At 39.7% G+C, this 24,751-nt stretch overlaps 1 protein-coding gene and 1 long non-coding RNA gene across 3 annotated transcripts in view; one reads left to right on the top strand and one right to left on the bottom strand.

Moving 5' to 3' along the window:
- The window catches only part of Galntl6 (polypeptide N-acetylgalactosaminyltransferase like 6), a 1,135,405-nt gene that overhangs the window by 205,455 nt on the left and 905,199 nt on the right, over nucleotides 1-24,751 (bottom strand). The window lies entirely within an intron of this gene.
- On the top strand, nucleotides 6,222-22,832 carry LOC146890625 (uncharacterized). Its single transcript, XR_014998649.2, has 3 exons — nucleotides 6,222-6,301; nucleotides 18,206-18,372; nucleotides 22,676-22,832. It is a non-coding gene; the product is annotated as an uncharacterized LOC146890625 (long non-coding RNA).

Genomic DNA, 24,751 nt, shown 5'->3' with positions numbered 1-24,751 from the left:
TAGTCCTCTTTTCGCAAACCACTGACTACCAAACAAAAGTTCAAAACCCTGATGTAGACTACCTCTCTTCAAGTTGTTGGTCAAGGTTATCTAAGGGATCCCCCCCAATAGTACAACTACCGCCATTGTGCTTGGCCGCCCACTGTAACTTGAGAGCAAGATCCTATTACTGAAGACACCAGGCATTTTGTCATAGGATTATGAGAAACCAAGCTGGCGCCATACTGGGAGCCTCCTGACGACTAGCTGTCATAGCGCTGCAAGGAGCCAGTCTGGCTGCTGGAAAAGAAAGGTGCTGCCAGACTGGTTCTGTTCCCTTTTCTTAAAACATTGTTAATTTGCTCTTCTCTATGGCTGAATGATATTCTTGGAAATACACGATACTATCTGAGTATCTGTATCCTCTCATCAAAATCTATGGGCAGCTAGATTGATTTAGCAACTTGGTTATTGGGAATAGTGCCTCAGTAAACTGGGTTTCATATACTCCCATTGTATGTTGATTTGATGTTTGATTTATTATTTGTATGGATGTATTGTAACAGCTGTAACATACGGTAGCTTGTCTCAGGGTTTTGAAGAATTTTCATGATATTTCCATAGTGTAATCAATGTAAATTTAGTCAACAATGTATCGGGGTTCCTTTTATCACATCCTTACCAGTATTTGTTAAATATCAGTGAGATTTGATATGTGTTTCCCCGATTATTATAGAAGTCTAACTTTTCACAGTTTTGTTGGCTGTTTGTCCTTCAGCAAGTGTTTGTTTATCTTTGCCTATATATTGGTTGTACTACTTGGTTTTTATTTTTTGAATTCTTTATATATTCTAAATATTAGTTCTCTGTCACACGCATGCTTAGCAAGGGGTTTCTCTGACTCTGTAGGATTTCTGCTTACTCTGTGGATTTTTTTTTTTCCCACATAGAAAACTTATCAGTTTGGCCAGACCCCAAACTTTGAAATTACTTGAGTGAAACGAAAGGGAAATGCTTGAAGATATTTTTTAGGACTGGTGTGCTCTGCCTACTCAGGGAATGGAAGCAAGGTCTGACAGAAGGGACTCCTCTCTCTTTCTATTGAAAAGGAGCTTGACCAGACTGGCAGACCGGCAGCGTGTCCCGTCCCATTCTTGCTCCCCTCCTTATAAAGCGAATGAACTGTCCATGTGCGTCATGGGGCTGCGGAGCGCATCGTTTCCTACCTGCTCCAAGGGGAACCTCCTCTGAACTCCTACTGATACTCATTCTTCCAAGTGATCTGCCATCAACAAAAGGGTTCCAGTAGCCCTTTCTTCAGTAGCCAGCCTCCTCCCTCCACATGATCCTCCAGCTTCTACCGTGTTCCTCACAGTGTTCTGGCAGCAACAGTCTGTGGGGGAGTCGTTAGGGCTGCAGCCTCCACTCCTTCATCCCCCACCCGCTCTGAGGTCGCCCCTTTTATTTATTCAGGAAGTTCTTTGGTGTCAGCATGAACGGCGTTGCCCTAGATATCCCCGTCATTTTCTCTGGGAAAAAGGCACTAATTTAATTTCAAAGGGGCTCTTCTGGCAGAAGTACCTCTTATTTAGTCTTTGCTTGAAAGGATGTATGAGGAAACCGTACAGAAGTAGAGTGAAGAGGACTAAGGCAGGTATTCCGAAGGAAATGATTTTTAAAGATTATTGAAAGATGAGAAAATCCATTCTGAGGCAGAGAGGTCTAATGGGGAAGAAAAGTCCTTCTGTGGCTGCTCTGGAGGGTTAATTCTCACTGAGATTCAGACTTTGCCACTAGACCCAGCCAGGCAGGGGTCATGTGGAAAGATAAAGATCTTGGGAAATGTATGAAGTGGCAAAAGCCTCTGGCTTGAGTAATTGAAAGCCAAACTGGACAAAGCGGTATGAAATATAATTTGGCCCTCTTCTCCAGGGAATGGGGAAATGATCTAATAGGTCTTTTCCATTGCTCTCGTCTGTGACCTCTGGCCTACCATCACTCTTCCTCGTTATGTCAGAAGGAATTGCCTATTTACTGCTGAACTCTTGAAAGCGATTTCTTCTCCCTAGGTAAGAAAACAGTCTAACATTGGCCACATGCACTTCATTTCAACTTAATCAATGTCCGAAGAGTCCTTTTTAAACAGGTGATATTATTTCCAGGAAATTCGGCTGGCTGGCTGGGTACATGGGATTCTTTTACAGTCAAGGCAAACTTCAGAAGAAATTACTAAATGGTATGTTCAATATACTCACAAAACGGGAAGCAAAATGAAGTGATGTGCTCTTTAAATTGCCAATAAGCCTCCACAGTCTAGCCATTCATTAGCACCAAACTCTGCTCAGGCTAATATTTTTTCATGACAATAAACACAGTAAAACACTGATGTAGGTTGACTGCATTTTCATTCTATAGTATTGCATAAATTTCTCTTCCTTGGCCAGACAGAAGGAATGGGAGTCATTATTTAAACTTCTTACCAAACAATAAATAAATGGTAATGGCATTCTTTGGAGAACACACACACATACACACACACACACACACACACACCCCACTTCTGTCACTAAGAATAAGTGAAAGGTGGCTAATTTGTAATTTGCAAAGAGTGAGAGAGAGATCATTGTTTTCTGCACAGTCTTGATTAAATGAGGCAATAAATCATATGTCTAAAACACGCCAAGCATCTGTCAAGCAAGAGTGGGCCCAGAACACGAGGAGTGCAGCATCAGCCAGCAGCAGGAGTTTTACAGTCTGTCACTGGCTTGACAAGCAGTGACGAAGGGCCACACTGTGTCTGCTCCACTGAGAGTCTGGAAATACATTTTCTATTGTGAGTCTTTGGCTTGGTCCTCTTCATCTTCATTTAAATGGCTGAATCTCCTCGAGCCTCAGCAGGGATGCAGCTTTCTGTGTTAATGATGTACCTCCCATGGTCCCAGGATTATTTTCACACTTGATCAGTTTCACCTAAGGAGGAGACTGCAAGCAGTCAGTATTCTGCAAATAGATGGAGGTATGGGGTTGAGCTTTTTTGCTCTCTTAGGAAAGACAAGTTCTGGGTTACTAGTATTTTGCAAAAACTTCTCTCTTAGGAGAGATTTGCTTCCTGCAATAACTTTATATCAATTCTGCCTGACTTTCCAAGTTTGCATTAGACCATGTTCTTGCTTTGAGTCTTAGATTACTCTTTCTAGCTATTCTATTAGCTGGGGAAGAAACAAATGCACACTAAAAGGTATTACAAAACTAGCCGATGAAACTAAAAGTTAACAGGCATCCAATTTGATGCTAAAACCCAATGCTCCTTGTTGAACAACCTATGAGTAAATAAAGTAATGACCATGCACATAACAGCAGGTTAGTGTCTGCTGAGAAACCAAGGACCCGGTGTGCGCCCAGAAGCTTTCAGTGTCAATAGGAATACAGTGAATATTCACATGGGAAGATAATAACTCCTATTAGGATACTCTTATTGTAGGTGATTGATAGAGAGGGATGACAAATTGATCATGTAAAGGAAGGATCGAGAAGCTTGAATTCTAGAAGCTAGATTTGCATAGGTTAATCAGGGAAGGGATTGTCTTAGGAATGAGGTAATAAGAAGGCAAAGGTACATAGTCCTGAGATGTCACCTCCTTTTAAAGTCAAAATGAAAAAGTGAACAAGCTACTAAATGGCAAGCCTGCTTAGGCAGGCTCTTAGGAAATAACTATGCCGTTATGGGAACTTCAAGGAAACAACAAGAAGAAAAAAACCCTAAAACAAGCAACAATTTTTCCTTTTCCCTTTGTGACTATAATTTTACAAAGTTTCTTTTTCAGACAGAATCTCACTGAGAAGGGCAGGCGGCCCTGGAACTCACAATCCTCCTGCCTTAGCCTAGCAGTGTGAAATGTGGAGGCATGCATTAGCATGCCTGGAAAAAAAATTCACATTGATATTTTGAAATATGACATCCACAACACAACACACCCAAAACATGCATGGGTAAAGACTGGATGCCAAAGACGACATAGTAAAGCGCCCATCCCCATACTTTAGCCTTCCGTTTCTTCCTACCTGGAATAGATCTTTCAGCAACCTCATTCCCTGTTTTCGTTATTGCATTCCTGGGATACTTTCATTAGGAATTTTCATATAAGTCGAAACCCAAAACTGGCGGTCTGGGGATTGCTCAGTGCTTTCGATTTTTGGGTACAGCCCAAGGGGCAGTGCTTCCAGCTTCACATTAGTGAAGCGTTCGTGTTTTCTGGTAGTTCTGAAAGCAACTCACCTACCCTGGCTGGTGGACAGCAAGCTGACTATAGACATGCATTCCAGGCAGGTTTTTGTTTGTTTTTATTTCTTAAATAATGATTGCTGTGATTAGTTGAATATGTGTTACATTTGTTTATGCTGTGGAACATTTGTTCAATGTGCAAAGATGTGTTGCATTCTTTCACGTTGCATTTGCTTAACTCTGTGAAGCTGTGTTATTTTGCCTGTCTAAAACACCTGATTGGTTTATTAAAGAGCTGAACAGCAAATAACTAGGCAGGAGAAAGGATGTGGGTGGGGGGCTTGCAGGCAGAGAAAATAAATAAAAGGATAAATCTGGGAAAGAAGATCAAGGAGCAGGGAAAGGAGGAGAGGAAGACATTAGGGGCCAGCCACCTCGCTACACAGCAAACCACAGAGTAAGAAGTAAAGAAAGGTCTATATAAAGGTAAAAAACCCTGAGGCAAAAAACAGACAGAATAATTTAAGAATATTTGACTAGAAACAAGACAAGCTAAGGCCTGGCATTTATAAGAAAGAATAAGTCTCCATGTATTTATTTGGGAGCTAGGTGGCAGGACTCCAAAGAGCAAAAGAGTTAAAAATGAAAAAAGAATTACAGATGATTCTCTCTAGTTTGTCCCATTATGGAATTATTGACTCCTTTCTTCCTAGAAAAAAAATTTAAGACACTCAATTTCCCATGTCCATTCATCTACGAAACTGTGAACTGGGCAACAGTGGAACTGGGGTCCCCTTAACTGACTGCGACATCTGCAAAGCAAAACCATTGATCACTTGCAATTTTAATGAATTAGAACTAATTTCTGAAGACCTGGGGTTTCCTCAACTGGAAAGGAAATAAATTATAATAAACACCAACCAAAAACCACATACAGGAAGCATAAGCTCCAGAGAGGAAAAGTCAAGTCTTAACCAAGCAGATGATGGGTGATGATTAATGCCTCTGCCCTACACAGAGCAGCGCCTTCCTCTCTGAGAAGCTACTTAGCAATGCCTTGTCTTTTCTGTTGCATCCACATCAATCCAACCTTTAAAGAGCATCCCTTTGAATGCCATCATTCTCTGGCCTCTGTTCAAACTATACTCTCATTATTTCCTGTATTTCTCACACACACATTTTTAACTGTGATGTTTTAAAATCATTGTCTGTACAGGATCAAGGCTTCATGAGAGCAAGGACTGTCTGTTTTTTCTTTACAGGTTTATCTTGAATGTTTGGATTGCTACTTGTCATGTAGAACGTCAAACCATGAAGAAGAGGACCCTGTAGTTAGCAAGTCCACCTCCCCAGGTTAAAAGCATTTGATTTCACTCTTTCCTGTGTCTGCTGTGATGTCACCCCATGCTCAGGCCAATGTCACGTTCTCATTGCCTTTGCCTACCACCGATTAATTTACTATCTTAAAAATTAGGTAAAATAGAAATTCAGTTTCTGTACTCAAAGCAGAACTGTAGTCAAATCGTCCTCTCGGTCAGTGCTCCAGTCAGGAGAAACCCCTAATGTTTCATCAAGTGTTTTCTCAGCATCAAAATCATGACCAGATATGCCTCCAGAGCCTCCAGCTTCATTCGTCTTTGAAATGTTGTTACCTTTTCCAATCTCACACTGATGATTTCCTTTTTTTTAATAGAGAATCTTTGTCTTCTCCTTCCTAGGCTGACTGACTCTAGTTAAAATAAGATAGTGAATACTGACATATTTGGAACATACATAGTATTCTGAAGTTAGGTCTTTCAAAGAGATTTCTGAGACAACTGGTCTTTGTACATACTTTCCTGTATAACCTTAATGCCTCCCAATTATTGTAAAATTGGAATACTATTTCTTGTCATTTCTGTAATCAATTTACAGTATTTTACTTAATCAATTGCTGCTCTTCACCAAAGGAGAAGGCTAAAAAGATGTATGTTTGAGAATACCCTAGGGATAAGAAACTTTCTCCTCTTTTTTGGTTTGTAGAGTTTTGCATCATCCCACAGACAGTGAAGGCAAGTGGTAATTTGTACTTTCAGAGAAGTATTGACAACAGCAAGAAAGGTACGGATTTCATTTAAACTATATGTGTACAGTTATACACAGACTTGGGTGTATTATAATTTTTAGGTGTGTAGTTAATAATAAAATTTCTTATGACTTTTCCAGACATCCTTCTATTATTTTATTCTCTTCTTTCCCTCTCAATCCTACAGAAAAAATTATAGGCAACTAAAAAATGCTGATAATGGCAAAAATAGTTCTCCCCTGAGAAGACCACACCAAATGGTTATCCAATACTGAAAGGTCAACCTTAGAAATATGCATTTGAGTAACATTCTACTGAGCAAGCAGATTATATTTGAGAATATATGTATATATGTATACTTACATACATATGTAACATATATTTATGTAGACATATGTATGTAATGACAATTAATAAAAAAGAGCTCATGAATTTGAAAGAGATCAAGGAGAGGACATATGGGAGCATTTGGAGGAGGAAAGGGAAGGGAGAAATGATGTAATTATATTATAATCTCAAAAAGTAAGATAATTAAAACAGAAATGTATGGAATTTTCAAGGAAGTACTTAAGACAGTTGTGCTCTTGTTTTAGAGATGAGAAGGAAACACAAGCTATAGGCAGAAGGTGAGAACTGGCCTTTGAGATTGTCCTCTGATATCCACCCACAAACATGCATAATACATATATCACATATACATGCTTGGATTAAAAACCAAGACAGCTCTATACTACATCATTGACATGGTGAGGTCTTGAAACTTTAGTTTGCCTTCCATATAGTTACATTCATACAATGAAATTTATAGCCTAAAATTAGGCTTCATTATTGACTGTCCTATAAGTAAAATGCTAAAAATAAAGTGAACATGGTTTTTATTGCTTAAAAGAAAGTACTAAAATTTCTGAAGGTAGACGTATGCCAAAACTTAAAAAATAATTGTGGTTTTCCAAGGAAACAACAGACTTCTTTCAAAGTTTCCTACTTTTTATGATTTTTCCAGCTTCCAGGATTTTAGAAGTATGTTCACAGTCTAAAGCAATGCTATTCCATGGCAGCAAATGATTTGACCACAATTTATATAAATGCAAGGGACACAAAAATAAATATAATACTTCAGTTAAGTGTATCTACTTCTCTAGTGGATATGAGATGGGTATTATCTGAAATGTAAATCAGGGCTAGCTCAGTAGATTACTCTCAGGAGGAAGCTCCAGTGACACCAGCTTTGAGTGGGTCATTGAGGACTGAAATGGGCATAGCTGCCTGCCAGGTTCTTCACTGGGTCCTTGTTGATAGGAATGTGGCTAATGCAGGAAACCAGAGTCCACAGAGAGAGCCTGGCGTGTCTGCATGGACTGACTTCACAGAGAATAGGGTGAGAGCTATGTGAATAGCTCTCTCTAAGAAGAGAAAACAGAACCTGGAGGAAAGGCATTAAGTGTCAAACGTCTAAACTTCTAGGAAAATTATTAGAGTCTTGCTGTGAATAATTTTGATTGTCAACATGACGAGTTTGAGAATTGCCTAAGATATTTACAAAGCACCCTGGGTGTGATTTTTGAGGGTATTTTATGAGATGATTGGCATATTGGACAGTAAGTGAGGGGAAAGGCTTACCCAGTATGTGGGTGGTACCACCCAAATGGGTTAGGGATTCTGACAGCCTAAAACCGGAAAAATAGAGGGCCAGCAAGAGTGTGGAAGTCACACCTTGAGCCACTGTTCCCATTGCTGCTGCCATCACCTGTGGATGACAGACTCCAGCATCTTCAGCCTTTCAAGGCAGACTCACATCAGTGACTTCTGGGGAAGCTTTTAGGCCTTTAGCTTAGGACTTGGGCTCCATTCTTTCTCTTGTGCTGTTCTGAGGCTTCTACCTTCTTGCAACTGAACAGCTCCTGAGTTTCGGGTTGTCCAGCATGCAGACGGCTGTTGTGAGATTAGCCCACCTCTGACTGTGTGTTGATTTTTCTGAATCCATTTTAGAGTTGTACATATTACATTTGTTCTATTCTTGTAGAGAACTCTGACTTAATTCAGGCCGCTTAGGGTATACACAGTGGCTTTAAATGGTGAATTTGCATAAAGTACTGTTGTCAGTGCATTCTTTAGACAATTGGTCCTTCTTTCAGACCTGGCAAAAACTGAGAACATTTAATGTAACCACGGTTCTGTGACATTGTTTCTAGAAGAGACTCATGTGAAGAGAGAGTAGCTACTTAGATTCAATATAATAATAATAATAATAATAATAATAATAATAATAATAATAATAATAACAATAAACTCTCTCTTATCAGGTTGATAGAAAAAGAAAAAAATCATTTTTTTTCTGTAAACCATTATACCTTCTTAAAAGCAGTGCTTAGGTGTGGGTGTACCCTGGGGTGACCTCCAGTGATACTCTCCTGGTTTCCCTGTTGTGTTTTACCTCCTCACTTTCAATGCAGCTGCAATCAATACTTTGATTCTAACTGACAGAGTAGAAGCAAGGTGACGACTGTGAGTCCTGACTGGTCGAGTTTATTTTAGAATATCTGGCGAACATGCTTGAAGGGTGGATGATGTTAGGAGCTAACCGTGCTGAGGAAGCTGGTGCTACGAAACTTTAGATAACCTCCAACAGTCGAGGCTGCCTGATCAGGACCTTAAGGCCTAAAGCTGAAAGATGAGGAACTCTGCCCACAACTTGAATAAGCTCAGAAGCAGATCCATTCTCTGTTGGCGCTCTACAGGAGACTGGAGCTTGACATCGATTGTTGCCTTGGAGACCACCATCATAGGACCTCATTAAGTCATGCTGACGCATAGCTCTCGGCCCATAGAGACAATGGGATAATTAATGTTGCTGTTTTTAAGATGCTGAGATTGTGGTCATTTCTCATGCATCTATGAAATACGCTGCATGATTTAAAAATATCAGGTTGAAGAGTTAATATTTTTCTAATATCAAAGGTTTAGGAGTACTGTGATAATTTCCTCTCCATTCTTCCCATGTGAAGACAAGAGTAACTCTATACAATGTAGTCATCTTAGAGACTGGCTAATGTATGCCAAAAATATCAGTATCAGCAGCTGCTGCCGGGAGGCCTGGTATTTACTCAAATCCTTGTAGCTTGAAAGACACATGTCCAACGTTGTGCTGCATTGCCTGGCTAAATAGAGTGAAACTGCTTGCTCGTTAGGACTCAGGTAACATTTATTATTCAGACTTTTCTGAGGCCATCTGCTTTCAGTGTCCTGATGCGCTATACGTTTGCTGAAGGAAGCTGACAAGTTCATCTGAGAAGAAATATTCCATCAAGGGATATTTTGGGAATGTTGGGTACTTGAGTGGACAGGGAAGAAAACTAAGCGCCCGGCAGGAGGAGTACGTACGAAATGTAAGGCAGAGAGAATTTTGTAGATTACTCATTGCTAAGGTGGCTGCAAAGTGATTGGCACAGGTGCAGCTGTTCCTGATTACTTTCTCTCTTGTCCTCCCCTCCCTGGAAAAAATGTGAAGCAGTTCTTGTTGTTAGATGATTCTTTTCATGGTCTCATCTCTCAACATTTCATCCGTTTTCCTAACATATCCATTTCGATTATGGTTGATTGGGTGGAGTTTAATTCCACTGCTGCAGAATTCAAGACAAAGAAGTCCTACTGAAAGAGGAGAAAAGACTAACAGAACCCAAATATTTGGGAGTAGACTGTATTGTCTTTGGAGGCATGGGAAAACATATATATAAAAACATAATTCACTGAATTCAGTTTTCCTTCTTGTTATTCACAGAGTAGAAAGTTAAGAATATTTTTTTGAGTTTATAATACCAGCCGAAATAAAATTGTTTGTGACTTAATACATATATAACCATTATAATTTTGCTGCCAGTACCTGTTTGACCATAGATACGCCATTTGATAGCTCCAGCTTTCGGTTTCCTACTAAATAACCTGAGACCATAAAAAGCTATGGCTATGAAGTTGAAATGGAATTCCACTGATGACACAATACAAAGCACATATGGTATCTTAAAAACTGGAAAGATGATCTATGAGACCTCTTTGGAGTCAGTATTCTGGAGTATATTTTTTGTGCTTCAGAACAGTAAGGGTTAAATGGGCTGTGGGAATCAGGGGGTAGGGTAGAGGAAAGAGTGTGAGGAAGGCTAAACAGCAATACAGACCATTTGAAAAAGACATAGATCCAACAAATTCTCATCTAAGACATAGAATCCTACTTCTATAGGAGTGTGTGTGTGTGTGTGTGTGTGTGTGTGTGTGTGTGTGTGTGATGGAGACAGTCTATTATAGGGCAGCTATGCCCATATTAGACACCATATGCTAATTAATAAAAACCCTGGTGCCAGGAATGGCCCATTTCTTTTGAAGCCGTTTGGAGGGGATGGGAAGAGGGTAAGGTCAGGAGGTAACTGTAAGGAAATGTTCAAAGCTGATTTCATTGCCCTTGGTCACCCTCGAGAACTATTAAGATCCCATTGCTGAAGATGCCACCTACCAGATACTTGCATTAAAGAACAACAACCATCATTTTGATAGGGATGTGGAAGCTTCATTCTTATCAGCTAGCTTTCAGAGTGCTGAAGGGTGCTATGAAACCTATCAGAGGAGAAAGATGCAATTGTCTATCATACCTAGCTATGAACCCTGTGAGCTACAATAAAGACTGGCCTGGAAAGAGATGTCCACTGGTGAAATAGTGGCATGAACATTATGGGAGTAACCATTGCTTTCTGATTCGAACCCATGGGATGAAAACCATATCAGGTACTTTTATTGGGCTATGACTAGACAGGTCATAAGGAGGAACCTACCATTATTAATGCTATGCTAAATGGACATAGTATTAGACTGCTTCCTAATGATTATTCATAGATCAATGCCTCTTTTAACCCTTATCAGAGAAACTTTTACTTGTAGTAGAAGGCAATTAGCACAAGAAGTCACAAGCAGACTAACGGACTCTAGACTGTCCAGCCTTAAATGGAACATATATACACCATGATCTCCCAAGGCTCAGGGAATATTGCAGAAGAGGAAATAGATGGTGTGTAAGAGCTGGATGGTGGTCGATGACAATACAGAAACATTGCCTTTTGGACACAGCTGTTCATCTGCACACATGAACTCATGGTGGTTGGGATAGCATATACAAAACCCAGGCAGGCCAAGTCAGACCAAATCTCAGCACGGGTGGGGGTAGTTGGGTGCACAGTCTTACCTCTAGATGTGTAGCTATAGGACTAATGTTAGTTGCTTGGATATGGAGAATCCATTTTCTCTGTAAGTACAGCCCCTAGAAGCAACCATTCTCTAGTGGAAACCACACAGTTAAGAATATTTGGGCAACACAAATTGATCTTAAATGATTTAAAAAAATACAGGACACTCCTTCTGCACCTTAATTTCCTATGTTCCCTGATTAAAGGACGATACCAGTAGATACCAGGATGCCAAACTCACAGGTTTAGGACAATTATTCTGGATACACAAGTGTTGTTTCTGGGACATTGCTGTCCAGTTCTATTAAAAGACTCATTGGGATCATATCTCCCCTTTTGACTGTCAATTAGATGATGATATCTGGTTGTGACCTCAGCAAATAGAATCCAGATTTCACTCAGGTCCCTTCCTGCTGAAAATTAGATCTGGTGCACAGACACGCACATCCAGTGCTAGTACGACCCTGCCGATGGGGCGGCTGCTTTACCTGACTTCCCTCGCAGAGTTTGCAGGTATTTTATCTTTTTTTGCGAGAGTCTCTAACAAGCATCTAATTTACACAGTTTCCCTTTGATCTGTCAAGACTTATGCTAACCTGAATATAGAGAAGACCATTTTGATGACCTTATCTTTCTACAGGACTCTGGTACACAGTCCAGTCAGCTGCACAATTTATACTTTACCTTACTAAATAGGGCTTATGTCAATCATAATGTTGACGAATGCTCCTCGTTTTCTATTAATGATTCCCGCAAGGTTACTATCTGGGACACTCGATGGCTGACTTCTGAATTTACACTGGCCAGTGAAACACATCTGAAGCTTTTAGACCAAACCAACAGTCTCCTCCAGGGAAAAACTTGTGGTAGACAGTTGCGAAGACACCATTGCCCTTGTTAACGTCTTTGGTAAAGTCTGCCGAGGGTTCTTTGTGTGGTTGTCTTGTTTGTTCTCTTCTCCGAATAAGGGCAAACGGGCCTCAGCTCCTTTCTTAACTATGCCCCAGGAATTACAGTAATCCTAATAGCTTCACTCTTCATACAGATGTACGATGTCAAGGCACCTCATCACATGACACCGTAAGGATGCATCCTGCGATCATGGGCCGCCTTACCGTCTGGGTCTTTGCTGTCTGTTAAGTCCTATCACAGCCTCTTAGATAGACCCTCCTCCGAGGCTCTCTATCTGCTTAACACAATAGGGCATGAAGTTGGGTAAGGAGTAAAGTGGGGGGGGGGCATCTGGGAGGAGAGGGAGCGCACGAATATGATCAAAACATATCATATTAAACTCGCAAAGAGCCAATAAAAACTGCAAGCATATTTTATGTCCTACCCACCTTATGGTAAGAACACAATGAATTTACACAGCAAAGCATATGATTTTCCTTTCCCTAATTTCTGTCTTAGTTTTCTATTATTTGATAAGAAGACAGCAAAAAGCTAGGGCCTTTAAATGAAAAAAGTTTTTTTTTTTTCTGACAGCAGCATGTTTGCTATAATAGTTAATTTTGGCTATGAACTTGGAGAGAATCAACTAAGAGACACAACTCTGGGTAAGTCTTTGAGGGTCTTTTCTGGGAGAGTTGGCTGCAGCAACTTTACTGGCAATCCAGAGATGAAAAGTTTGAGGACAAAGCAGTGTTGCTGTTGCCTCCCCATCTCTGCTCCTTGCTGCTTAATGCAGTGACTCTATCGTCTCCACTGGACGCTATCACTGGATCCTAGTCTCTTTGACCTGCAGCCAGGATCAGTGGCTTTCTAGGATGCCTTTAGACCTTCAGTGCCAGATTGGGATATCTGATGCATCCACTGTTGTTGACTGATTAGATACCGGGTCTCAGTCTTTCTAGTGTGAAGACAGCCATTGCTACACTACTCAGCTCATACCATGTTAGCTAATCTAATAAATCCACTTTTAATACATACCCGTTCATGGTTGTGCTATTTTAGAGCACCCCAGCTAACACAGTTGCACTTAATATTCATGCCCAAATGAGTCTCTCTCATCCCTTGTGTTATGACCCGTAATTACAACAGTCAGGGAATGATATTCACACGGGCAGTTCTAGGGACTGTATATCACGGGGAATTCAGCTGGGGCCCTGAGCATACATATGCCACCGTGCATTCTCTTTATTTTCTAGGTTGTGGCAATGACAGGGTCGCTTATTGCCTTCCATTGTCCTGCTGTTTATTGTCAGAACAATCCTAAGCCAAAGGCACTTTGTAATTATACAGCAGAAGAGCTCAGAAAACGGCTGTCCGTGAATACAAATCAGGGATCTTATATAAATCCTTTCCAACCGCAAGTGACATTGGCTATTGATACATTCATCTTATTGCATTCTGAGTGGAGGATTGATTGCTGGTATCCGGACATCACTTATTTACGGAGACATCCTTTCTGCATTGTGAGTCATTTACACCATTTTAACAAACTGCCTGACATATTTGAATGTGCAGCAAAGGAGAGGTTGCTCAACGATGTCGACCAGTCAACGCAGAATGATTCATCTCCCTTCTTGTAAATGTGATGGTGAAGCAGAATATGATTTAAATCCTGGGAAGAACAAGTCGCATGAAGGCTCCATGTACTCTTGGTACCTACATGGCGCCTACATAGTACTACATGATGCCTACATGTGCCTATGTGGTACCTATATGTGCCTACATGGAACCTACATGGCGCCTACATGTGCCTACATGATCCCTACATGGTACCTAGATGACTAAAAGATGTTTGGAACTGAATTCTGGGTGTCTGTAGAAGAGGAAAATTGATGATTAAGCAAAGCTGTATTAAGTGTGTCCTAAGAAACAGGCCCCCAAAGAATTTTATTTTATAGGCAGAATGAAGTTCCAATGTGCAGTACATTTCTAAATATATGGCTCTTGCCATTTCCTGGGCGCATATACATTGGTGGTAATCTGTAGTAGTGTGAGACTCATCACAGTAATGTTAATATACTGACACCACTTTGGTTCACGTACCTCAGATAACTGAAAAGCGTCTGCTTCTAATGTCAGGAGAACATAGAATTTTCTAGATGCTGGGCCTAAACAATACTGCTCTGGTAATACCAGTCAGTGATTGACAGTGGAGAGGCGTTGCCAACCTAACGTGGAGATGGAGTCTCATCATGCTTTGGGTTCCCAGGATAACCAGGGGGAGACCAAGGTGGGTTGTCTAACCTGACCTGAGATCCCTGGACTCATTATCTTTTTCCAGTATCGCCTTCTGATCAGTAGGAGGCCAGGTAATCAGTAGGGAAAGAAGGTCACAGCTTTGCTGCAGTGCTGTGGAGAGACAGAGTGTGTTCTCTGTGTTTGAATAGACAGGCTCATAGCCTGAAAGGGTTAAAGTTCCCAGAAACCCCTCTGCAAAACGCTGCAATTACTAGCATTTACAAGAGCAATTGTGACAATGGAGAATGATTTTCTGAAAGCTAATTCAGACAGTCTTCATGGTGGGCATTTGCGGCAGCAAATAGTTTGTTGTTGCCATAGAGGGTTTAGAGAAGTTTTTTTTTTTTTTCCACCATGGAGCTGAGCCATTCAAGTTCCACTTTGAAAAGAAAGGGAAATGCAGAGCACAGAGATCTTACTAAAAAGCATTCATTTCTCTGTTCTCAAACTAATGTGCCGTGCCCTTGCTTCCCTACATAATGACTGAAACAGTAGTGTGCATCACTTTATGACAGTGTGCGCTGTTAATCAAACAGTTGCCATAATTATTATGGAAGGGAGGTTCAGGTTTATTCTGGGATTTTTAATTTTTTCTTTTTTTTTAAAAAAAAGAAACCAATCTTTTTTAATTTTACATACCAATCCCAGTTCCCGCTCTCTCTCCTCCTCCCATTCACTCCACCTACCCCTCCACCCCACCCCCATCCACTCCTCAAAGAGGGTAAGGCATATTGCTTTGGGTGAGGTCCAAGGCCCTTCCAACTATATCTAGGCTGAGCAAGGTATCCATACTAAGAGAATAGGTTCCTAAAACGCCAGTGTATAGAGGAGGGATAAATCCTGGTGCCACTGCCAGTGGCCCCTCAGTCTGCACCAGCCATGCAGCTGTCAACCACATTCAGAGGACTAGTTTAGAACTATGCTGTTTCCTTCCCTGTCTAGATGGAGTTGGTGAGCTCCTGTTAGCTTAGGCAAACTGTTTCAGTTGGCGTCCCCATCATGGTCTTGACCCCTTTGCTCATATTCTCACTCCTCCCTGTCTTTGACTGGACTTTGGAAGCTCAGCGCAGTGCTCCACTGTGGATCTTTGCCTCTGTTTCCATCAGTTGCTAGATGAAGATTCTATGTTGACATTTAAGATAGTCATCAGTCTGACTACAGGGCAAGGTCAGATCGGGCAACCTCTCCACTATTGCTTAGGGTCTTAGCTGGGGTCATTCTTGTGGATTCCTGGGAATTTCTTTAGTGCCAGGTTTCTTTCTAGCACCATTCAATTGCTCCCTCAATCAAGATATCTCTTTTCTTGCTCTCCATCTCTGTCCTTCCTCCATCTCGACTATCCTGTTCCCTCAAGTTCTCCCCCCTCCATTTTCCCTTCCTCTCCCCTCCCATCCTTTGCTCCCCCCCATGCTTTTCTCAGGAGATCTTGTCTATTTCTCCTTCCCAGGGGGATCTATACATGTTTTACTTAGGGTTCTCCTTGTTACTTAGCTTCTTTGGGATCATGGACTATAGACTTGTTATCCTTTGCTTTACAGCTAGTATCCACTTATGAGTGAGTACATGCCATGTACTTTCTGGGTCTGGGTTACCACACTCAGGATGTTTTTTTCTAGTTCCATCATTTGGATGCAAATTTCAAGATGTTATTGGCTTTTCACCACTGAGTAGTACTCTAATATGTAAATATGCCACATTTTCTTTATCCATTCTTCTGTTGCGGGGCATTAGGTCATCTCCAGGTTCTGGCTATTTCAAACAAAGCTGTTATGAACACAGTTGAAGACATGTCCTTGTAGTATAATTGAGCATCTTTTGGGTATATGTCCAAGAGTGGTATTGCTGAGTCTGTAGTAGATTGATTGCCAATTTTCTGAGAAAGTGCCATACTGATTTCCAGAGTGGCTATACAAGTTTGCATTCCCACCAGCAATGGAGGAGTGTTCCCCTTATTCTACATCCTCTCCGGCATAAGCTGTTATTGTCATTTTTGATCTTAGCCATTCTGACTGGAGTAAAATGGTATTTCAGAGTTGTTTTGATTTGCATTTCCTGATCACTAAGGTTGTTGAACATTTCCTTAAGTGTCTTTCAGTCATTTGAAATTCTTCTGATGAGAATTCTCTGTTTAATTCTGTACCCTATGTTTTAATTGGGTTATTTGGAATTTTTGTGTCCAATTTCTTGAGTTCTTATCTATCTTGGATATCAGTCTTCTGTGTAATGTGGGGTTGGTGAAGATTTTTCCCATTCAGTAGGATGCTTTTTTTTTGTATTGACTGTGTCCTTTGCTTTACAGAAACTTCTCAGTTTCAGTAGTTTATTCTGGGAATTTTTAAAATAAGAAATACAAGTTTCTTGGTGGTGAAAAATGAATCATCAAATGTTAGACATTAGTATCTTAAATGATTTAAAATGTTTAAATGCATGTCTGTTTGTCTTTCTGTCTGTCTCTGTCTGTCTCTGTCTCTCTGTCTGTCTCTGTCTCTCTCTCTGTCTCTCTGTCTCTCTCTCTCTCTCTCTCTCTCTGTGTGCTGTGTGTGTGTGTGTGTGTGTGTGTGTACCCAAGGAATGCAAAGGAGGTCATTGTATCCCTGGGAGTTGAGGTTACAGGCAGTTGAGAGTCAACCAGCATAGGTGCTAGGAACTGAACTTGGATCTTCTGGAAGGGCAGAAAATGTTCTTAATCACTGAGCCATCTCTCCAGCTTCAGGATCTTTTATAAATAAAATTGAATTATTAGTATTCATTCTTAAAGATTTTTACTCAGGATTACCTTAAGGACTTTACGGTTTTAGGGGGCGTGGGTGTCTTATCATTGCTGAAAGTGTTTTAATCTACTAAAAGGAAAAGATAAGTAAAGTAAGGAATACTACATTTTTTTCCTTTGTGCTTACTGCCTTTTTCTTACCTAATATGGCCTCTAAGTAGATTTAAAATGCTGCAGTCAATTTTGTGTGTTAATAGTATTAAAATAACAATGTGAAGGTTTTTAAAAGATTCAAATGACCAGTTAATTCAACCTGACATTAAAGCAAGTGGGAATTGGGTGCTTTAATTACCTTGCAATATTTATTGGTATGGAATGATTAAAAATGCCATTGCCATGACACCTTTCCTCGGCTTTGTACAGACTTAATTTAGTCTATCAGTTCGCATTAATATAATCACGATTTCCCTCACCCCGGTGATGCTGCTCCCACATTCGTTCCTCACCCTTTATTTTCAGTCCTCCGTCTTGTCATTATTTAATACCAGAACACTACAGTGCAGCAGAATCTTGACCCTCTTCTGTGTTTCAAGGCAATACGGTTAGCCTGTTTGATACAGCTGCAGAAGTGCCTGGCCTCCACAGATACTTCATGCCATAGGAGAGGTGATTTCTTCCTGCAGCACAAATGTATTCTCCAGAGCATCTAATGATTGATAGCCCGGTCTTTAAATAATTTATCACGTCATTAGGAAGACAGGTATGGGGACACTAGAGAACACTAAATGGAAAAAATGTTTTCTTTCCATCAGAGATGAGACTGGTGGACAGTTCACCAGAGAAGCAAGAAAGACTGGCCAAAATCTCACAATGTGGGAAGTGATCTTGCTAGGCACCGTAGCTACAAGAATGCAGAGTACTAAATACAGAACAGCCTTGAAGATGACCGTGGACGTGTAGTTCACCACTAAGTGAAAGGGTAATGATGACTATCAACATGCTTTTATATTAAAGCCTATTTGTGAAATAAAACCTTAGGTGATAAAATTAAGTATGAATGAATGGGAATAGCTTTTGGTGAGTTAATTCAGACTACCTAAATCCAAGCTAAACTTAATCTAATTGAAACGTTAAAACATTATTGTTTGTAGTATGTCTCATAATGAAAGGATGAGTGAATTTTCAAAAAAATTATAGGCAATAAGCTTTATATAATAACCATGGCTTTACATGTCACATTTTCGGTCAATCTCAGAACACCTGCTACAACAGACCAACAGACCAAAGTGTTTATTTTTTAAAAAAATCATATAATGTGATATTATGATTAGATTAAGGTTTGTACTTCTAAGGATTTGTGAACTGAGAAATTGGCCTTAAGAGTGGTGGTCATGGAATATGGACTTTGAAGAGGCCTTGAGAAAGGTGTTTACATCACTGTAGTGTTGCTCTTAGAAGGAACTGTGGGATACCAGTCTCTGCTCCTGTTGGGAATGTGACCACTTGCTGCTCCATGCTCTGCCATGATGTATTGCCATCAACCACCCCCACTAAAGTGAGGACTGTGTGATTTTTAACTTTCAATGCACTAAACTGTGAGCCAGCCAAATACATCTTTTGGCTTATAAATATCGTAGGCATTTTGTTACAGAGCTTCCACATCCACCAATTGTAGTGATCACTTTAGTTTATGAAAACATTCAACATATATAGTAAACATTCTTGCTGATGCAAACATCCATTTAGAAATCTTAAATGATTTCTCTTTTGAAGTACAGAATTGATTAGAAATAGTGGTACTCTTCAGAAAAGAAAACTATGAGATAGGAAGACATGAGGGCAAAAATAAACTTACTTTTCAAACACAGAAAATCATTTATGTATATATATTTAATTTCATTCTTCTTATATATTTAAGTCCTTAAAGGATATGTTTAATTATACCATCAATTATGTCCTCAATATTTACTGCAACTTCCTGTCTCAGACCTGGATCTAAGTCTGTGCTTCCATCTTTGGCCCCTAATAAATCCCAGCATTTAACCTAGAAGAGAAATAACCTCAGCTCCACATTGATTCCACTCTTGCTTTTGTCCTGTTTACCCTCATATAAGAAAACTTTCAAGTATGTGTTTTAACACTTGTGGTATCAACACGGTGAAGACGCAGAAGTATTAACACTGACACTTACAAGTGACATACAGTAAATGCCGAGCTTCCCTTGGGAAAAGAAAGGTTCCTAAAGAAATTCGCCTAAGGACTGAGGTGAGACTGTGATCAGTGCAGGCGAGAGTAGTCGAAGAAGCAGGGCTCCCTGTTGCGTTATTGCTACCTCTCAGTGCTGGAACTCCACTGGCAATCCTTTGTGATTTCTTAGCTGTGTGCTCATGAGACTACCAGGGAATTAAGTTATCAAGTGCTTCTACTTTCTGCCTTTCCTGCAGGACAGATATTATGAATTTGACAGGTCTGTGTAAAAAAAAAAAGAAAAGCCTTGCTGTACATGTAGATATTAAAGTTTAGGCTGCATTATCTGTGCATCTCTCTCCCACCTCCCACATCCCTTCATTCTCCTGGCATCCTGGAAAAGGAGATAAAATGATTTTCAGGTAACTCCTTAAAAACGTGGGTTTCTATATATGAACCTTAATTTCCCAAGTTAAGATTAGCCTTCTCAGTAAGTACATTTACTAAACTATCACCAGCAGGGGTACAATTCAGAAGGAGGAAAAAAGCAAGGTGAAACAGTCTTCCTACATTGGAAACTGAAGAAACATATGTACTTAATGAGGAAGGAGAGTAGCACTTCCTATTACTGTGGATCCAGAGGAAAAAAGTGTGCCGTGATGGGGGTACAATGGCTTTTGAAGAGCTTGCTATGCACAAGCTAAAGAAAAGAAAATGTCATGAATACTTTCTAGGACAGAGATGCAGGGTAATTGCCAGTTAAAAATTAGTAGTGACCGACAAAAGTGTGCCTTATTTCCAAGAAACCATCTCATTTCAAAAAAAAATTCTCAAATCGCTTGCACTATTTTTGACATGTAATCACCAAGACTCTTTTTCTGAATTGGACCTGTCTCAGCAGCCTCGGGCCACTTTCTCAGAATTGCTGGCATGCTATTCACCTCTCCCAATAGGACTGAGTCAGAAACTTACATAAAAGATTTCAAACGGGTGGGTTTTTAAGAAACGTTCACATAAAGGTAGAATTTTCAGGGCGTAAGAATAGTTTGGCAGACTTTTAGTTTTATAGGAAAGAAATTCTTTAGAGTTTATGATCTCGCTTCATTAGGTGAGGAGATTGTGATTTCAAGCAATGAAATCCAGTTTAAAATGCCAGCTATTTGCATTCATAGTAGCCAAATTAAAAGACTGGAAAATATGTTCATTAAATTCTACTTAAAATAACATTAGATACTTGTGAATAAACTTAGTGGAAATATGCAGGAAACCTTTATTGGAAACATGAAATATTGTTCAGGAAAACTAGAGGACTCATATAATTGAAGAGGAATACAATGTTCATTGATTGGAAAGTTTGGTGTTGTTAAGAATTATCTCTTGAGTTTTCAGAGAGCTATAAAAAGAACACATTATAATACGAGATATGTATGAATCTGTTATTGTTTTTGTGACAATTTACTTTAGATTTTTGTGACTTCAATAATTCGTTGGCCTGTGGCCACACCGTGACATTGTTCCTTCCATTATCACAGTGCCTCATTCTCTTCCTCAGTTAAATTTACTATTGTAAATTTACTATTGTCCTCCTCTTATAAGGGCCCTTGCTTCTGTACTTAGCATCATTTGGGTCATCTATGACAATCTTTCCAGTCAAGATCTATACTTTAATCTTGTCTGTGAAGAGTTAGTATGAATACATTCTCAGATTTCAGTAATTCGTAGATTAAGAAGTAGATTTATATCTCTTTGATAACTTTTCTTATGAACCATAAATGCCAATTAGTTATATCATTTCCAAAGCACTCAGTTAATGTTAGCAGTAAAGGGCTATCATCCTGTTTATATTTCAAGCATCCCAATTCTTTGTCCCACAGGACAGCCATGATTAAACTCACTGAACTTAAAATTCACGTGGGAAAAGATTTTCATTAACCCTGTATCAGACAGAGAACTTACCTCCAAAATATACAAAAAACTCAGGAAACTTGACATCAAAAGAACAAATAATCCAATAAAAATGGGTTATGGACCTAAACAGAGAACTCTCAACAGACAAATCTCAAATGGCTCAAAGACACTTAAGGAAATACTCAGCATCCTTAGCCATTAGAGAAGTGAAGATCAAAGCAACTTTGAGATTCTGTCTTACACCTGTTAGAATGGCCAAGATTAAAAACACCAATGACAGCTTATTCTGGAGAGGATGTGGGATAAAGGGAACAGTCCTCCATTGCTCATGGGAATGGAAACTTTTACAGCCACTTTGGAAATGAATATGGTGATTTCTCAGAAAACTAGGAAACAATCTACCTCAAGACCAAGCAATAGCACTTTTGGGTATATACCCAAAGAATGCTCAGTTATATCACAAGGAATGCACTCAACTATGTTCATAGCAGCATTATTTGTAATATCCAGAACCTGGAAACAATCTAGATGTACCTCAGTTGAAGAATGAATAAAGAAAATGTAGTACATTTATACAATGGAGTACTACACAGTGATGAAAAAAAAGACATCTGGAAATTTGCAGGTAAATGGATGGAACTAGAAAAAAACATATCGAGTGAGATAACCCAGACACAGAAAGACAAATATAATATGTACTCACTCATAAGTGGTTTTTAGACATAAATCTAAGGAAAACAAGGCTACAGTCTACAATCCCAGAGAAAGTAGACAGCAAAGAGGACCCTAAGAGACTCCTACATGGATCTACATAGGAAGGAGAAAAAGACAAGTCTCCTGAGTAATTTGGGAGTGTGGGGTTCATGGCGGAGGGTGGAAAGAGAAGGGGAGTAAGTGAAAGGAGTAGAGAAAAATGTAGAGCTCAATAAAAACCAATAAAAAGGGAAAGATGGCATTTGTCTTCTTTATTTCTTTTACAAGCTTATCAATTAAATATTGACAAAGAGGAAGACAAGGGACTTTCTAATCTAAATAAAAGCTTAACTTGATTGGAACTAAAAATAATATTCTCTTAGAGTCCTAAACTCAACCTGTAGAAATTGATAGAGAAGATATAGGAAGGACTTAGAAACCTACCTCAATTAATTAATTTGCATGCATATATTTTTAACCAAATATCCCCACAGTGTCTGAAGAAGATTGACCAAGAGCTACTCATTGATGAACATGGGAAGAGAAAAATGGTGACTCTCCAGAGAAAATGCTGATTTATGTATTTGGTTAAAGAGAAAATAAAGCCACAGTTTATAAGTCATCACAGAATAAATGTTTCATGGTAGTCAAAGTCAAACCGTATGGACAAAATGAAGACTACAACAATAAAATTGTACTCCAAGCCAGATCATGCTAACTTGGTTCATGGTAGCTACTTCTGCCACAATAACAGAACCACAAATGAATAACTCTTAAACTGAGGATTTTCTTTCTATTTTACTACAGTAACATTTTTAAGCAATCACACTTATTCGTCATTTTGAGATATACTTTACATATACAAACTTACTGAAAAAATAATATTAAATAAATAAAATGTGTCAATATAAATAGCCCTACTTAGACTAAACACACCTGTTCATGGAGGACCCGTAAGTCAGACCCTGTGGCATGTCTCAAGCAGCAGTTAACTATTTAAGGAATGACATAGTCAATTTGGATATAATTAAGATATTCTGAATTTCTTGAAACCCCTCAGAATCTCTGGCCACATTGACCTTTATAATGGCCCATTCACTTTAGTTTCAGGTTACTGAAATTCTCAATTAGAAAACTGTTACTATTTGTTTTTAGTAGATTATCTCAGGCAGGTTTTCCACTTGGGTAAATGGAGTTCATGTCAGGTGTTAATATCAGAAATTTGAACACATTTAGTATGTTGATAAATAACCTGTGCATGTTTATGCAATTCAGATAACCTTTCAGACCTTTTAAAATTTCTTTTTTTCTTATTTTAAAAAATTAATTCTTCTTGGACACCTGGGAACCCCTCTAGAGTCAAGTCTCTTGCCAACTCTAAAATGGCTCCCTTAATTTGTTCCCAGGTGTCCAAGGAGATGTCCCCAGCTTGTTCCTTGGGCAGCTGAGGAGAGGGTACCTGAACTGGCCTTATCCCATAGCCACACTGATAAATATCTTGCATATCACCATAGAACCTTCATCCGGCGATAGATGGAGATAGATACAAAGGCCCACATTGGAGCACTGGACTGAGCTCCCAAGGTCCAAATGAAGAGTAGAAGGAGGGAGAACATGAGCAAGGAAGTCAGGACCGTGAGGGGTGCGTACACCCACTGAGATGGTGGGACTGATCTAATGGGAACTCACCAAGGCCAGCTGGATCGGGACTGGGACTGAAGGATCATTTGATCGAACCGTACTCTCTGAATGCGGCTGACAATGAGGGCTGACTGAGAAGCCAAGGACAATGGCACTGGGTTTTGATTCTACTACATGTACTGGCTTTGTAGGAGCCTTGTCTGTTTGAATGCTCACCTTCCTAGACCTGGATGGAGAGGGGAAGGACCTTGGACTTCTCACAGTGCAGGGAACCCTGACTGCTCTTAGGACTGGAAAGGGAGGGAGAGAGGGAAGGGGGGAGTGGGAGGGAAATGGGAGGAGGGGAGGAGGTGGAAATTTTTAATAAATAAATAAATAAATTCTTTGGGAATTTACTACTAAAAAAGACAGACATTGGTCAACTGATCTACATTCTCAACCCATCTGCTGCAGTTTTTGAAATATGATATTTTCCAATTAGAAGTGCAAAAGGTTCAAGGCCATAGGACAAGTTAAACAGAAGGGAGGAAGGTCACTGCTTGGTCAGTTGAAAAGCTACTTGCATTTTTGTGAAGGTTTGAATATTGTCAACATGACTTTTATTGCTCCAATACAAAGCTGAAATTTTTATTTTGTGTAGCAATTTGATATACCACATAGAAACTAAGGAAACAGCTGGCCTTCTTGATTCATTTTCACTCATTTTTCTATTAGGTGATATTAAATTTCTCTAACTGTCAGGTCTATGGCAGTTTTATTCCAGCAGACAAACTTTTATCATTTTGGTTGTTTTTAATCTGACACAATGAATAGGTTGAAAGACAGCCTAACTTAGTTCTTTGGGCCCATCGCTTGAGATAGTTTCAGTCCTAACTCAGGGTTCTTTCCTCTGATTTATTAACTGGTTTTGAAGAGCAGAGATACAGGGT

Source organism: Myodes glareolus, chromosome 23, assembly GCF_982192425.1.
Source record: "Myodes glareolus chromosome 23, mMyoGla1.1, whole genome shotgun sequence".
Taxonomy (NCBI): domain Eukaryota; kingdom Metazoa; phylum Chordata; class Mammalia; order Rodentia; family Cricetidae; genus Myodes; species Myodes glareolus.
The sequence above is the reverse complement of the archived record's forward strand: the minus strand, read 5'-3'. Positions and strand labels throughout refer to the sequence as shown.